The sequence below is a fragment of the Adiantum capillus-veneris genome, chromosome 16 (genome assembly GCF_014529385.1).
Source record: "Adiantum capillus-veneris isolate H3 chromosome 16, ASM1452938v2, whole genome shotgun sequence".
NCBI classification, from domain to species: Eukaryota; Viridiplantae; Streptophyta; class Polypodiopsida; order Polypodiales; family Pteridaceae; genus Adiantum; species Adiantum capillus-veneris.
In genome coordinates, this window is record NC_140946.1 from 124,852,352 (window position 1) to 124,870,590 (window position 18,239).

The window sequence follows — 18,239 nt, forward strand, 5'->3', positions numbered from 1 at the left end:
GTTGATTCCCCATGTAGGAGGAGGGGAAAACATTTCATCTAATAATTGCATGATGCTCTTGCGAAATAAAAATTTAATGGAGTTGCAAGCAACCTCGAACATGATGTTGAAAATCACAAAACTTCCGGTAAGCTTGGCGGATATTTTCCTGTATTGATAGGAAAATTCTCATTTCACAATATACCATAATTAAAAATGCAATATAACTTGTGCCTATTTTTTCAACTTTTTCCCTCCTAAGGTCAGGACCTTATTAAACCATGCTCTGATAGCACTTGTAAGGTCCCCAAACCCCGCCGACACCAAAAGCGGGATGAGACCATTGACAGGTCTCTAGGTCTACTAAAGTCACAGTCCTTACACAAGAAAAATTCCAGGGAATTCACCCTTACCATTGACAATGGTTTAGGTTTATAGCCCTAGAAAGAGACCTAGTCCTGTCTCGCAGTGAAAACGGAGCCACAAAAAAAAACTATTCCGGCCCTATAACTTCCATCATTAGATTAAGGTTTCCTTAGCCAATGCTTTTCCCTCCCTAAAATATGTGAGGGCACAGCCATTGGTGGATTCCTCTTCCAAGTGAAAAAGTTTCTAACGTTTTAGTGTGCGGGAATGGATAGTTACCTGACTAATCAGGTCCACTCGTCCATGATCGACAACCTTAGTCAATCCCCACTTACCACCCGACACTCACACATGATTCTTTTGTTATTTAATTACTACCACGTTCTTATCACAATTAAAATAATGATTCCTTTTATCCTTCATAACAAGATTTTATTAAAACAGCCCTTGAAAACAGTATTGAAAACATTCTTTTAGCAAACAGACATCTTTAAACTTAAGAGAGGGTACTGTCAATCAAAACATTGTCCATAATAACCATGTCCAGTACTCTTCTTGTCTCAAGATCACCTAAGGGTGAAAAAAATGGCACCCATTGCTTATTCACAATCCGGAGTGGATAAACCCCCACCCAAGGTTTCGGGTGCCCATACACCAAACCGGTTGTCCATACAACCGGGCAGCTCCCCTATGATAAAAAAACGGTATCCTAACTTATGTAGAAACATCAAGACATGACACGGAGTAGAAACTCAATGTTCATGGGGGTAACCGACGTATCCGTGGATGGAAAGCCATCATTATTCCTCATCAAAATATACCAAGGAGTCAGAGGTGTCTTGAGACAAGCTGTCTTAAGGATGATCAATCATATCTTTCCTAATATAACCAGTTTTAATCCAAACAATTATTTCCTACATTATAAACAAATGCACGTTGGAAGTTACCTTCCGTTTTTGGTCAATTATTCCTTTTCAGATTCTTACTCACTCCTTACGTATGCAATACTAACTTATAAAAGAACTTAAATTATTTAAAGACTTAATTGAATAATAGGAAACCCACCTGGGTCTGATCGTCCATGTGCTACTGTGTTGGAGCTTGCAGACTTTCCTCCGTCGGCCTATGGATAGGCCCAGCCTCATGGTCATAAGTAGATTTGTTTCTTTTGTTGCTAATATCCTCTTCCTTGGTAAGAGGATTTCCTCTCGTTCTCTTTGGAGCCATATCGGCAGCCTTTATAAAAGGACTTAATCGATTAGAGGTTTAATTGAATAATCTCTTTTCTTCCTTTTTACCCAGAAAATAAGGATTTTTGGAGTAAGTAGGTATCCTTGATAGTTTATTGGATGAGATATTTCTCCTGTAACTTCCTTGTACTATTAGTAATTTTCCATAATTATCATCTAATTAGGGGAGCTATTTTACTGGTTTTAGTATATATTCCAAGAATATTCTATTTTTTGGCCTTCATAAATTGTAAGTGGATTACTCACCCTATATGTAATCTGATATGTTCTATCTTTAATAATTTTTTGATTAACTCATAAAATTTATTTATAACATTTTTCTTCTATAATTATGGTCTAATTTAGGCAAACTTTACCGATAGTAATTTGTTATACCAATCATTTAGGCTAAGGTAGTTTTCCCAATCTTCAACATTGATTTTTGACCTCATTTATTTATTGGGTAATTATATAAATTCATTTACTAATTTCCTTTCTCTAATTTATACACAAAATTGGTTACGTTTAATGTAGATAATTATCTAAACTAACTATCTGAGGTTAAATAATTTATTACGGGTTCCTCAAGGTGTGTTTTACCTCTGATAATCATCTCAAAGGTTTTTGAATTAATTTACTATTTTTTCCCTTTTATCTTCCCCTAAAATTAATGTAATTTTATTGAGATAATTAGTTAAACTAATTATCTAAGATAAAAATAATTATCATGGGTCCCATAAGGTATGATCTATCAGTGATAATTATCTCAAAGTATTTTGGATTAGTTTACCATTTCTCCCCTTTATTTTTTCCAAAAAACAATGTAATTCTATTGAGATAATTAGTTAAACTAATTATTTGAGGTTAAATTTATTATCACCAGTTCCACAAAATGTGTTCTACCTTTAATAACTATCCCAAAGCATTTTGGATTAGTTTGCTATTTTCCACCTTTTATTTTCTCATAAAAACAATGTAATTTTGTTGAGATAATTTGTTAAACTAATTTTTTGAGATTAAGATAATTATCACAGGTTTTGTACAATGTGGTTTACCTCTAGTAATTATCCCAAAGAATCTTGGATTAGTTTTCTATTTTTCCCCTTTTTCTTTCTCCTAAAAACAATGTAATTCTATTGAAATAAGACGTTAGACTAACTATCAGAGGTTAATATAACTATCACAGGTTCCAAAAGATGTGACTTACCTCTGATAATGTTTCCCAAAGAATTTTGGATAAATTTGCTATTTTTCCCCTTTTAATTTCTCCTTAAAACATTGTAATTATGTTGAGATAATTAGTTAAATTAATTATCTGAGGTTAAGATAATTATCAGGGATTTCATATGATGTGATTTAACATTAATAATTATCTCAAATCATTTCGGATCAATTTTCTATTTTCCCCTTTATTTTTTTCCTAAAAACAGTGTAATTCTTCTAAGATAATTTAGGTAAACTAATTATCTGAGCTTAAGATAATTATCAAGGGTTCCTAATATGTGATTTATCTTTGATAAATATCTCAAAGCATTTTGGACTAGTTTGATCATTTCTCCCTTTAATTTTCTCTCAAAAACAATGTAATTTTGCTTAATTAATTATGAAAATTACAAGAAATTTATAAGTTTAACACAGCTCTTATAATTATCTCATATTAATCTAAAATTAATTAGTATAATTACCATTAATTTATGGTTAGAATGGATAATTTCAGCCCTAATATGATATAATAATTAATTAGCTTAATATCCCTAAGCTTAATCATAATAATCAGTAGAGAATTTTTAATTAAGAGAAGATTTTTGAGTATACATAGGATTAATCTTCAATCAATTAAGAAAATTGTAAATAGGTTAACCTAGCTTTGCTAATTAAGAAAGGTTAGTGATAATTACCGTTAATTAACCAACTAGAGCTTTGATCTCTAGTGATTTGTGCGTAGAGGTCTCTCTAGATGAGAGAAAATGTGCCAAGGCTCCGAGTCTAATTTTTTATGAAGGAAGTGGGTCTTTTTATAGTTTTTTTGGGGCCAGGGTTGTTCCTAGCAGGTTCTGGCACCTCAAGCAAGGCCCCAGCTTCTAGGTAGCGCCACCTGCTTCTAAAATTGACCCGGCAAGGTTCCCCATAGCTCCACACTGCCCCCTAAGCTTCCAAAATCGATTTTGACTATTTTCACTGATTTTTAATGATGAAAATTGGAAATATAAGTAAATTCTAGAACCTTAGGATAAGGAAGTCTTTGTTAATAATAATTACTGAAACCATCCAATTTTACTTAACTAATTGAATTCCTAGTGTAACCTTTCAGGCCCGTAACTTTCGCAGATTTTATTGAAATTTGATTCTGAAAAATACTAACCATAGTAAAGCTCTGGTTATGATTCCAAAAATACCAATATCAACCATGATTGAATCATTTTACAGTGTTTTCAAGTTAAATTTACAGACATTGTACAATTACTAAGGTTTCAGAAATTGGAAACCTTACACTCAGGCACCTATAGTTGCAAAGCGTTTGAGAGAAGAGCTCGCCAAAAAGGTTGACAAGAGACAATAGATATATAGCTATGAGGCTTTGAGTCAAGAGTTCTTAGAGCCATTTATTAACTCCACAGATCCTGTAGTGACGCCAACTAACCTGGAGAACAACCTACACATGGAGAGGAAATTCTAGGCAGTGTTCCTTTTAAGCATCACAATGAAGGTGGACTTAGTCAAATGCGTCAAAAACATTGCATCAAAGCTTTCGAGTGCAGTCTCTAGAAGAAGTATAAATTGCACTTGCCAAAGGAATATTCTTTATTGGAAGTGCTTTGGTCATGGTAGACAACAATAATTGGAAGGCTGCTTGGAAGAAAATCAGTTAGTTTGGCCCAGGATTTTCAGCTCCTTCGTATCACACGATACAAAATGTTTTCTTGGACAAATGTTACATCGAAGTCAAAGTGTGTGTTGGCAAAATAATACTTGGGAATATTTTGCTTTCAGGATGTACGATTGTGAGTGATGGCTGGTCAAATGTTCAAAGAAAACCGTTGATCAATGTAATGTTGATTTGTCCAAGGGGAGAAATGTTTATAAAGGCAATTGATAATTTTGGTGCAATTAAAAGTGACAAATATATTTCTGAGGTATTGATTAATGTAATTAAACAAATTGTTGTTGAACATGTCGTTTAAGTAGTTATGGACAACGCAAAGAATTGTAAAAATGCCAGTAAATTAATAAAGAAGTGCTTTCCACACATGTTTGCCAATGGTTGTAATAACCACAGTCTAAACTTGGATTGAAAGATTGGTACACTAGAGAAGAAACCACATGGTTAGCCAAAATAATTGATATAGCACGTCAGGTTGAGAAATTTATCTTGAAATGACAAAGAGTGCTCGATTTGTATAGGATGCACATGTCAATGATGTTGAATCTTCCTGCTGTCACTCAGTTCTGCACACACTTTTATACCTTGAATCACTTCTCTGCAATTAATGCACTATGATTGACACATTCAATCGCGTGGCCTTTGATGAATGGGAGCTTGAGCAAAAAGAAAAAGTGAAAGATAAAATTACATGTCTACATGGCAATGTAAACAAGGCTGCTTGGTGGAGAAGTGTAATGGATGCATACCATGTAATGATGCCCATTATGTTCGCGATCTGCAATCTTGATCAAAGGGCGCCAAACTTGGACAAAGTGTGGATGACATGGTGATCAGTCCAATAGAGTCTTGAAAATCTTGAAGAGCTGAAAAATTCTATAGCAGAGAAGGAGTGGTGACTACCATTCTCTGGCCAAAAAACAAAAAATTTTAGCCAAGTATTTTCATGCAAGGTGGAAGAGTGCTCATAGTCCACTCCATAGTGTTTCTTACATGCTCAATCCAGAGTATTGGAATTTAGATCTGATGTCCAATACAGAGGTTGTAAGCGATTTCTATCACGTGGTCGACACGTTCTACTCCAACGTTCAAGACGGAATTGATTGAATCAAAGAAACGAGTGCATTTAGATTAAAAGAAGGTCCTTTTGCAAATTATTTATACAGGTAATGGCAAAAGAGCAACCTGCATGGAAGTAATGGACGATGAATGGTGGAGAGCATCACTCTACCTTACGTCCCCTTGCAATGAAAGTACCGGAACAATGTGCATCAAACTCAATTTCAAAGAGATATTGGAGTATGTACAAGTATGTTCACAACACTATTCTCAACAGACTATTAGCAGACAGAGCGGAAAAATTAGTGTATATGTTTTGCAACGAAAAGATATTGAATCACATCGAAAGTGCTAGCTACGAGGAGGAGATGCCAACCTGGTTGTATGCTTGTCAAAACGAAGACGAAGAAGAGTTCAATGTTGGTGTATCCCAATGCACTATAAACGAAATAGAAGAGAATTTGATAATAGATGTGGAGGTTGAAATACAAGGAGAATCACAACACTCAGACTTAGAACAAGATAACAACTTTACAGATTCAATATAGCTTGAGAGTAGATTATCATTGGAAAATATATATTCTCCTGATTGAACAATCTCACAGATGCACAAGATAGCAACTTCTTGTCCACTACATTAGACATCAGAATCCACTAAATCAAACCACAACTAATGCAACTAATTGAACCACAAGGAAAATTTGAAATACCAACAATCAACACAAATAAATTGAAATGACTAAAGATAATTGACTCAATTAGGTGAACCACTTCAAACCAGATAATACACTTCAATAAAAAGTAGAATACCCTGGACAAGACATGTAGCTTATAAAAATGTTTAGATCGAATAAAATGACAGTCAAATTGATAGTCTAATGCATAAATGTCACTCACTTTTGTGTATGTATCTGTGCACTATGGATCGTATAGTTCTGGAGCAATCCACGGTCGCTTAACCATCTCGGCATCCCCTGCTCTCTGTGCCTCCAAAACTGTAGAGTCTGACTGTGAGCTTGGATTCAGATAAATGATTGCTGGGTGCTTAGCTGGTGTTCTAAGCATCATCTCCCAATCAATGATTCGACGTGGGATTTATTGGCACGAGTAAAGTCCAACATTATATTGAATGGGTGCAGGTCACTGTGCACTATCTCGGTCGAGTGGGAGGCCGCAAGGCCATCAATTAAGTCATGAAAAATGGCTGGCATCTGCTCAATCATTGCTTTGATCCGTGCAGTGTCTATCTCTTGTATAGGAAGATTTGATGTAGGCAATGACCTCTAGCCGTGTTGTAGCATGTGCATGTGTCGTCTGAACAATCCATGAGTGAATGGTAAGCGGCACATCATGTCGCCCACGGTACCTCCATTGTAGTATGGGAATGTTGTGATCCAAGGAGCTTCGTTAGAAAAGACAATGCACCTTATAATGGAGGGGTGAAGCGTTTGCATTTCTTGCTCTGTCTGAAAGCTATCAAATTTTGCCTCACTCCCTCCTTTCTAACATTTTTCCATAGATGTAATGTGGTTTGGAAAAAAAGAGATGCCTTTGATGGTGTACAATGTGCACACACCAAAGGACCCTGCTCCAACCCTCATACCTTCAACCAAGGCTTCGTGAGGGATGCCGACAAGATGAGTGCACTTGGCATTCAAAGACGTGCGCATGATTATATCGGTGTCGCTGGAATTGGATCGACCTCCCAAAGCTGCTTACACATCTTGGGCCATCTTCAATCTCTTGGGTAAGGTTGCTTGCTCCTGTGCTTTCACACGTTTCATTTTACCTTTTGTTCTTCCTACAATTTTTCCTAGAGCTCTAATTTGGCCATATCGTAGGCACGTGGGATATCTTCCTTTAAGTCTTTGCAACATACTTTCATATTTCCCAATATTGTCCTAACCTTTTGGCGGGGGTCAAATTCTCGAATCCCTTCTTGAATCAACAACTCGTATTGGCCTTCACCTCGCAGCCTATGCTCTGTGTTCTCCCATATAGCGCTAGTGAGGTCTTTGATGAAGACATCGCTTTCACTAATTTGTTGTCTATGACCATTTGCACACGATGAGATTACCAAAATATATTCTTTACGAATGGCACGCATAATACTTTTCTTTTGATCTGGCGTCATATTTGCACTTAACAATAAAAAATAGCATATCAAATAGTCATTCATGGTTGAGAATGACACTAACACTCTGACACTATTTCAGGCAAACCCTTAACCACGACTTGTAGACTTTAAGAAATGTGCAAAAAAATATTGATAAAAATTGAAAAAAATCTTCACTTAAAATTGCAATCTGTCACACGTATAAAATGCAGATCAAACAAGTGGTTTATAAAAATTCAATTCAAATCAAACAATACATAATAACAGTCTGGCACATTTTAACATATATTGAATTTTTAACTTATATTTTCCTCCTAGTTCAAACAAAGCACACACCAACTTAAAGAATTCAATAACATTTAAAACATTGGAAGTATACAGATCGGACTAGAAAATTGCAAAGAATGTCTTGCTCTTTAAAAAGATAGAAATAAATATTTAATATGCAAATTGTGTTCACACACTTTTTACATAGAATTTATGTAAATGAAGCATTAAAAATAGCGATGATGCTTAAGGTCCTCTAAAAAGATAAAAAAGAATATTTAACATGCAAATTGTGTGCAAATACTTTTTTGCATATAATTTATATAAATGGAGAATTTAAAATAGCGATGATTGATAAATAAAGAATTATTTTGAATATGATTAGCTGGTATATAATTTCATATAGACAGTTAAAAACAACAAAATCAAACAATTCAAACATTTGTATATGAAATACTCTTCACAACCGCGTTACCAACCAAGTATTTCATATACTTAATACTTAAAAAATAAATTGCACATGCACATAAAAATTATATGATGTTCGTACGGCCGGTTAATGACCTTAACGCCACATTTATGCAAAAACAGATGCTTCTAGCAAACAAAACTCTATTAGCCGCGCTATCGATCGAGTGCCGCCTGAATCTAAGGAGAAATAATGGCTTGCATACAAACATCATATGGCCGCGTTACCGACTGATGCCCATATGTTTTTTGGGAAAGGGTAAGAGAAGTTGACTTACCATAAGGATACTAGATTCACCGTGTTATCGATGTAGTACCCACATAGTAAGCCAATACTTACCACAAGGACACCATCTTCCCTGCGTCACCGAGGTGATGCCCCCATGGTAAGCACTATTCCGTAGAACAGCTTACGCACACATTCCCATTGTGTGGTACGGTACTTTATGACTGCCGTGTAATACAACAAAAGGCACGCTACCACACTACGCATACACACATACAACACATACCCAAATCGTGTGGTTAGGTACTTCGCTAGTGCCGCGCACTGCGACGCAGAGCACTCCCCCACGCGACCCCCTCTCTCATCCCTCCTCTTGACGTACCTGCAAAGGTAGTTGACGAGCTCTCTCCATCTCTCTCTCTCTCTCTCTCTCTCTCTCTCTCTCTCTCTCTCTCTCTCACAGACACACATACACACACAGAAGATGAAACAATGAAATAACACCCAGCAGGCCCGATTGGGCCCGTATATATATAATTCTGCGGGTCCGTCAAACTTTTCAGTATTCCCGATGGGCCCGTAGGGAAAATTAAAAAGTCTGACGGGCCCGTCGGGAATACTGAAAAGCCCGGTGGGAGTTTAGTGGATTTCCAGGTTTCCCTTAACCGGATTCTTTGTGATTATGTTTAGTGTAATCATGTAAATGTGTCAATAAAACTTGATCACAAAGAATTTGTCGTAATTACAAAAATATTAAATCCCTGGCCACACATGTCAACGACTAGGAACTTGCCAAACACCGTGTGCGAGCCACAAATGGATGCAAGCACACAACTAGACAGTCCTACCAAGCTCAAAGCGGCAATGGTGTGTCACTCACCTCTCAATGCTTTTCATCGTGAAGGATCCTATGTCGTGAAGAATAAGGAGCCTTCGATGCCACCATGCTCAACCGCCTCACCGTCACCAATGCTGCCGCAATCCTCGATCTCTCTCTCTCTCTCTCTCTCTCTCTCTCAAGCATACATACACACTATACACACACACACACACACACACACACACACACACACACACACACACACACAAACATGCGCACCCCCATGAGCACATGAAGGAGAAGAAGATAGAGGTAGAGCAAGAGAACTTCTTAACATGCACCTCAAAGAATGAGGATTTTAGGTCAAAACATACCTTTTATAACAATCTCACCCATTTACACATGAGCGCCCACAGTGGCCAATCATAGTAAAAATCATGTAAAAATGGGATAAGTGGTGCGTCTCTCATCGATGATCACCTACACACCTTTTGGATCGACAATCCTCGTCCATGACTCAAATAAATGATAAGGCATCCATCAAAGGTGATAGGGTGTCCGTGGGTTAACATTGACACACAAATCTACACAATTCCTCTTCCAAGTTTCCATGAAACTTAGAAAAATGTAAACAAGTTGTGTGCATGTGATGCATGAGCGTGTAGCTTTGCAAAAACTCTCCATTAGAGAAGAAAATACACATGCATGTATTCTTATACTTACAAAATAACAAATCACAAGAGTGTGAAGAAACCCATGTGCATAAGCAAAAGTCTCAACATAAAAGTTTTTGGATTCACATGGTATTTGCTTACATGCAAGTGCATTCAAGGGTGAGAGGTTGTTTTGCTTTAAGTATGTGCAACACACACTATATGAAAGCTCCAAAGGATGTCAAACATGTAGATATGTGATAAAACCTCGTACCATAAACAAAAACAAGGAAATCAACACTTGGTATACCTTGAGGTGTTTCTAGAGAATTTTCCTCTATGCAGCTTAGAATGCAGGACACAAAAAGATTTGAAAGGGGGGGCTAATCCTCATAACACCTGGTGGAAAAGCTCTCGGGATTGTGAGTATGACTCCATGAGGAGCTCAATAAAACAACCTGTAAACTGTGATCCCATGTGCAACACTCACATGGACCCAAACTTGGTTTGTAGCTGTGCAGGTCTAACACCAGTGAAAGGACATGAACACTACTTTACACTAATCTCCACCCATCCTTGCCCCTATATATACCCTTGGTGCCTATTTTAGGAGTCCCCTTGACTATGCATGCATAGATTAGGGCCTTGTGCCCCAAGTCCTACCTTAGGCATGACATCCCTATCTCGCCTTGCTCTTCCCTTAAGGCGAGCACTACCCGTTCCTTTTCTACTTCCCTTGATCTTCCATATTAAAACTTCCCCTTCATTGCTATGCAATGATTTTTCCACTATATACAAAGCACAATCGTTAATTCCTTGTTGCTCGTTGTCACTTTCTTGACACCATTCTTCCTTAGTAGGCCTCCAAGTGAGCTCCAACGCTACTTTCTTTCCCTACAAGTGTCTTTCTTTTCTTAATCATGGGACAAAACCCTTAGGTGATATGAGAAAATACTGATCAAATATTTCTTAAAAACATATGCCATCAACTACTTTATGATAATAAGTTGTGTGTGTGTGTGTGTGTGTGTGTGTGTGTGTGTGTGTGTGAGTGAGTGAGAGAGAGACCTACTTGTATCCATAGGTTGCTATTTATGTTGATTGCAATCTACAACCTTAGATTGTTGTGGTGTGCTACCCTTTGCTTGCTTGCTATATCTCTTGCTCCTCATCTCCTTCTCTAGATGTCGTACTCGGTCCAAAAAAGCACTACATGTTGCTTGTCTCCTTTTGCAGATGTCGTACTTAGCCAAAAAGAAAACAACGTGCTGCTTGTCTTTCTCGTTGCTTGTTGGCCCCCCAAATATATCATTGCTTCACGTTAACTTTTTTTCCCCTAATGCTACTTGATTATTTTTTTAAAGCTACTCATCAATTCTTTTTTTAAAATAACTTAAGCCTTGCCTTTTGTGGCAATGGGTAGCTATTACCCTTGGGCAACCCTTTAATGGCCAAAGCCCATGACATTCAAGGTGCATGCGTAGGTAAATGCATTAGAGAAAGACCTTCCCTTCACATCCAATAGCTCAAAGCTTCCCTAAGCCATGCCGCCAAACTCCCACGCTAAAGTTGAGGCAATGGACTTGAACTCAGATGGGTGTACACCAAAGTGTCATCTATTGCTTCCCTACCACAACTGTGTTGGACATATACCATGATCAAATGTGCTCCAAGAACCAACATCCCAAATAACAATCTCATCAAGAAATTATTGTGCCATTTTCACCACATTTGGCATACATATTTACTAAAGCATTTCCAAGCACAACATTTGGCATATCCCATTATCAATGTACTTCAAGACACGCCATCCCAAACATTAATCTCTTGAAGGACCCTTCATAATTCTTGAAATACATCACATTTGGCATACTTATCAACCAAAGCATTTCTAAACCCAACATTTTTCTTCACAAGCCTTGTTAAAGAATGATCGTCCACCCAAAGCTGCCTTGGTCTGAGCTCTTTAAGGTTCACTATATTTTGCATGGATATCGACCTACAGTCATTGCATTTGGAAACAATATTTTTTTGCAAAAAGGATTTAAAAAAAATGCCATTATTCTTTTGCATCACGAAAACTTTCTTTTCAAAATAGTGCAATTCAAGTCACACTCATGGAGAAAATCACCATCCAATATGCTTTAATGGAGCGATAGCAATATACTTGTCCTTTGTGCTGGAAATTGATCTCAAATTGGGTTATTGATCATTGATATCTCATAAGAAACAAAATTAGTAAACAAATTTTCTATAGCAGCAAAAAAACCTGTAGACATGGGTTCAAAAGATCATGATCAATGTATTACATGCACATATACTTGCCCCAAAAAAAGAAAAATACCATACAAAGTGACGCCATCCTCATGCAATTGTTACCTTGATTTTATTACAACCTTTTGGGCCATTCTAAAATGTGAAATTGTTCATGTGTAGCCAATGAGAGAAGGACATTTGGTACAATTTTCTTTTTTGGGGAGATAGAGAGACAACTCATGCACATTTATTAGGAATACTCTCAACATGGAGATGGTAATTTGGGTACACATTTCATGCACATCATTGAAGTCCCTTGCCGGCCCCTCTCCCCTCCTCCTTGCATGGTGAGAAGATTTCATGGTGACTGTCATAAAAACTAATATCTAATACTCCCAAATGATTTTCTCATGTTAAACTGATCATTTAATATGAGGAAGTACCAGGGGAGTAAAAGCTAGAATATTGGTAAGGTTGCCAAACCGGTCTCTGTCATGGATCCAAAGGGGGACAGTCTGCAAAAGAGAAATGTACTTCAATGGGGCCTAAAAGACCTAAGGTTCAACCCTGTTAAGACTTCCATAGTCTAAAGTTAAATTTTTGTATTGTCCAAAGGCAAATATAGGGGAAAATTGGATGGTCATGGGAAGACTAAAAAGTCTTTCCACATCCCTGTCAAGGAGTGGGCGAGCCATGAGAGTAGGGGATGAGAGAGAAACATACACACACACACACACTCCAAGGCTTCCCCTTTACACAAAGGGAATATTGGACACATGTCAAGCTCTTAGGCCAGTAGCCCCCAACCTCCCCTCATATCCTATTGGATGGCCTTAGAGGTGGACCAATGAGAATTAGGCTAGAGTAAAATTTGTATAATCAAATTAAAAATGCTTGATGAAAGAACTAATAGAAATTAAGCTCCCTAAAAGACTATTGGGCAGTCTACCAAGGGGTTCAATGAGCAGTCAATTGTCCAATGGCTTGCCTCATTCCTATTGGCCAGAAGACCAAGAGGTCCAATGAGAGTTTAATTGAGTTATTTAATTACCTAAAGCTCTCACAAAAGGGGAAAGGGGGACACTTGTCAAAAGGATATCAACTATGCTACTAATTTGTGATTCGCTAAGCTTTACAGGAGCCAATGGGATTCCAGCATGAGAAAATAGCAAGAGGGGTATACCAAGATGTGAGAGAAGGGTGCATTTTACTCTTACATATTGCTGCACACACATACAACTCATGTGTGCAAGAAGAAATCCAGATCCTTCTCCAAGCATTGAGAAGTAAAGGCCTACATCAACAACTCTTAGCTATGGAATGCAAATCCTACCAAGAGCCAAGCTTCAATGGCATGCTCATCTTCACTACCATGCTAATTACTAAGCTAATCTATGCTATTAGAGTGATTATGCGAGGAGAATTCTTCTTTCTCGTAAGATGCGTCTTCTTCCCCTCAATCTATCCTCATTCCCTGCTAGCTCTCACCATTTTTGAAGGTGTGTGAGGTCTTGGGACTGAGGCTAGGGACACTAGGTGTGTTTTTCAAGCATCGATTGGTGCATGAAGCTTACATCTTCATTGCACCATCAAGTTTTATCAAGGAACACAAGAACTATATTGAACAAAAGTCTCCTTTGATGGGAGAAGCTATAATACAAAGACTTTATGGAGGGGGGGGCGGCTCCATGTAAATCCAGTCCTCAAATGTTGTCAATTGTTCTATATCTCTCTCTTTTCAAGTATTTTCAATGCCAAATTAGCTATGTGTAAATGGTTATGTTGCTTTCTCAAATTAAGTAATATCTCTATGCTCATTAGTAACTTGATCTTAATGAAATGCTCAGTATGTTATCAATTTCCGCTACACACAAGTTACTAGTGCATTAAATGTTACATTGGTATCAGAGCTATTGGTTTCTCTTATCTTGCTCAAGAAGAGAGGTCCTCAATCTTGCTACAAATGGTTGGTGTTATTTATTGCAAAAGAGTAAGTAGAATAGGGATTTTTCATCCTTGAAGCATGCCTGTTGTAGTTAACGGTGCATTAGAAACCTTCGGAGGTCTTTTGGAGGGCCTTTTAGTAGAGAGAGGAAAAAGAGCTACTTTAATGAGAGAAGGGCCAACGTTACATAGAAAAATAGGCTAATATTGACAAAAAAATATGAAAAAAGTATCACCTACTCATTCAATGATCCTTGAAAGCGGTCACCTTTTCATTAAATGTGATTGTCTTTTCCACGAGGTTGGCATCGCTCATTCAATACGGCTTTCTATATCATACAAATTTTTTAAAAAATACAAAATTATCAGATAATGTCAGAATTTGATTATTTGAACACTGCCAATGTGTTCGAAGCGCCTAAATACCTAAAAATTGACTGTCTACTTGCCCTGTTTTGACACCCGAAAAGGGCGAAAATGCAAAAAAACCTCTAAAAGGAGGTTGTAGTAGAACGACGCACGAGGGGCATTCTAAATTTTTGTGAAATGGCCTCTGCACGCAGTTCTGCTACTTCTTCCTTTTATGGGTCTACACACACACACACACACACACACATATATATATATATATACAAATCCATAAAAGAGAGAAGTAGGCCAATGGCATGCAGAGGTCACTTCAAAAGAATTTAGAGTGCCCCTCACACGCCGTTAGGCTAAAATCCCTTTATAATATATATATATATATATATATATATATATATGTATGTATGTATATGTATATATATATATGTATGTATGTATGTATGTATATGTGTGTGTGTATATATATATATATATATATATATATATATATATATATATATATGTATGTATGTATGTATGTATGTATATGTATATATATATATATATATGTATGTATATATATATATATATATATATATATATATATATATATATATATATATATATATGCGTATATATACATACATATATATATACACATATGTATATATATATATATGTGTGTGTGTGTATATACATATGTACATATACACATACACACATATATATACATACATACATCAGTTAATATGGGGAAGTACAAGGGGAGTAAAAGTGAGAATATTGGTAAGGCTGCTAGACCGGTCTCTGTCAGGGATCCAAAGGGGGGAGAATAGAGATCCAAAGGGGGGCAGTCTGCAAAAGAGAAATATACTTCAATGGGGCCTAAAAGACCTAAGGTTCAACCTCATTAAGACTTCCATAGGCTAAAGTTCCTAATAAATTATTGTACTGTCCAAAGGCCAATATAGTAGAAAATTGGATGTTCATGGGAAGACTAAAAAGTCTTCCCAACATCCCTATCAAGGAGGGGGCGAGCCATGAGAGAAGGGATGAGAGAGAAACACACACACACACACACACACACACACACCAAGGCTTCCCCTTAAACACAAAGAGAATACTGGGCACATGTCAAGCTCCTAGGCTAGCTGCCCCCAACCTCCCCTTAAATCCTATTGGATGGCCTTAGAGGTGGATCAATAAGAATTAGGCTAGAGTAAAATTAGTTAATCAATTAAAAAATGCTTGATAAAAAAACCAATAGAAAACAAGCTCCCAAGAAGAGTATTGGGCAGTCTACCAAGTGGTCCAATGAGCAGTCAACAGCCCAATGACTTTCCTAGTTTCTATTGGCTAGAAGACCAAGAGGACCAATGAGAGTTTAATTGAATTATCTACTTACCTAAAGCTCTCACAAAAGGGGAAAGGGGGACACTTGTCAAAAGGCTATTAACTATGATGCTAATTTGTGATTGGCTAAGCTTTAAAGGAGCCAATGGGATGCCAGTATGAGAAAATAGCAAGAGGGGTCGACCAAGATGAGAGAGAAGGCTGCATTTTACTCTTACACATCGCTGCACACACACATACATAGCTCATGTATAAAAAAATTTAGGCAAGATTTGAGATCGTAGCCTTTGGGACCCAAGGCCTATTTTTAGAGCTCTAAACCAAGTGGACCAAAGCCCATGGTTGTTGATGAGACCCCAAAAAAGAACCTTTATTCTCAACTAGCTAAGGGGGTGCACATAAACAACACTCACACACCTAGAATTAGGGGAGTTGATTAGGTTGCCTAGTGAGCATTAAATACAAAGATTAAGAAATCAATAAAAGGCTGAAAATGAAGGGACTTTAGGCATACAATTGACAAGATAAATCCTAACCACTATTTGTATCAGAAGCTCTATGAGGTGGAATTGTGAAGGGCTTCGTACACACGCAAATCACAAAAAGCAATAGCGCCTTCAATGACAGAAATGGTGATGCAAAGTAGGCTGAAAATGAACACAAAGACTCAATAATTGAAATTGCACTCTAATTGAAAAAGTACATGCACACACATAATGAAATAATTTAAATTCCACTAATCAAGAAGGAAATTGGATCATTGGTATTTCTAAGAACATGCCCAAGCTTAATTAGCAATGCTAATGACCATGGAGAGGGGAGACAAGAATTAATTAGGCCTAGGTATGAACAATCAGCTTTGATGAAGCCTTAGCTCAACCATGGTGTTAGGGTTAGAGAGATGGTGATTAAATTTAGCTTATGCCAAAAGCAAGAGCATAGAGAGATAGTATAGACACAATGATAGGACTCAAAGTGAAATTCTTTGATTAGAAAGTACCCTCTATATAGGCTTGGTGCTTTACAATCATTAGCTAGATAGGTTGCATCCTCTTGCTATCGGACCATGTCATCAATTATCTCTTCCTAGATGGCTAGAGGGATTTCCCACATGGTGCCACAAGTTGGGCTTATTTTAGCAGGGTAGGTACACAATATTTCCTCCCCTTTGATGTAGAGTGTGTAGGCACACAAACCTCCCCTGGAACAAAGTAGGGTATGGAACACAAAATCTCAAAAACACAAGGTGAGATCACACACATTCTCCCCTATAACACAAATGAGGGTATGAGGACACAAAACTGATCATTTCACATATTCATAGGGTTATTTTAGTTGGTTGGAGGATTTCCCCCCCCCACACAAGTGGTGCAAATATCGTTGTAGTCACCATGTTTGTTGGCGTTGTTGTTATCAAAGCTTTCACCGTGTTTTTTTTGTGACCTTGATGTTGATGATGCATGTTGTCATTCGGTATTCTTGTGTGTGACTATCCATGTCTAGCACATCACAAGTGATGATTGATACCTTGGTATTTTTGACATACAATTGAGGGTTGATATTGAGGACAATCTTACCATTACTAAAATGGCAGTGTCTATTCCCCTCACAAAGTTGGGCATATGTGTGGAAGCACAAATGTAAATATACAATGTGTCAATGTGCCCAAGATCAAGAAGAATGTGCACATAAAGGATTTATTTTTCATATACACATACATTTCAGAATAGAACTGTGTGTGTACAAAGAGTTTGGAAGATCAAAGCTCCAACCGGCTTGCACAAGATCAATGCCTTTGTAAAGACTTGAACAAGCTTGAAGAGTGACCCTTGATCTAATTCTCCTAAGTGGTGCATGTGACGAGTTGATTGAAAAAAAAACTTTGGAGGCATAGGTTAATTCAATGCAATAATCAGCATGTGCTAATGTGCCATCACCCGTTGGAGGACCGGCTTGCAAATTTTTAGAGCTCTACAGTTCTAATTTGGTGTCAACATGATGGTGGTGAGGTTTTTGTAGTAGGGCCGGCTTTGGGAGTATCGGGTTTTGCAACTGAAAGGCTAGAAATAGAGTGGTGTCTATTTGTAGGCAAACTTGTGTGCACTGGCTTGGTAGGGATGATGCAAAGGGTACTGGTTGCGTGGCCACATACTAGCTGGAGATGATGCGAAATTTCTATGGGTGAGAATGGTCTACAATGTTGGAAGAATGTCTTAGGGTTGATTTTCCAATTGTGAATGGAGAAAGAGTAAGCAAGCAGAGGGATGAGAGTGGCAT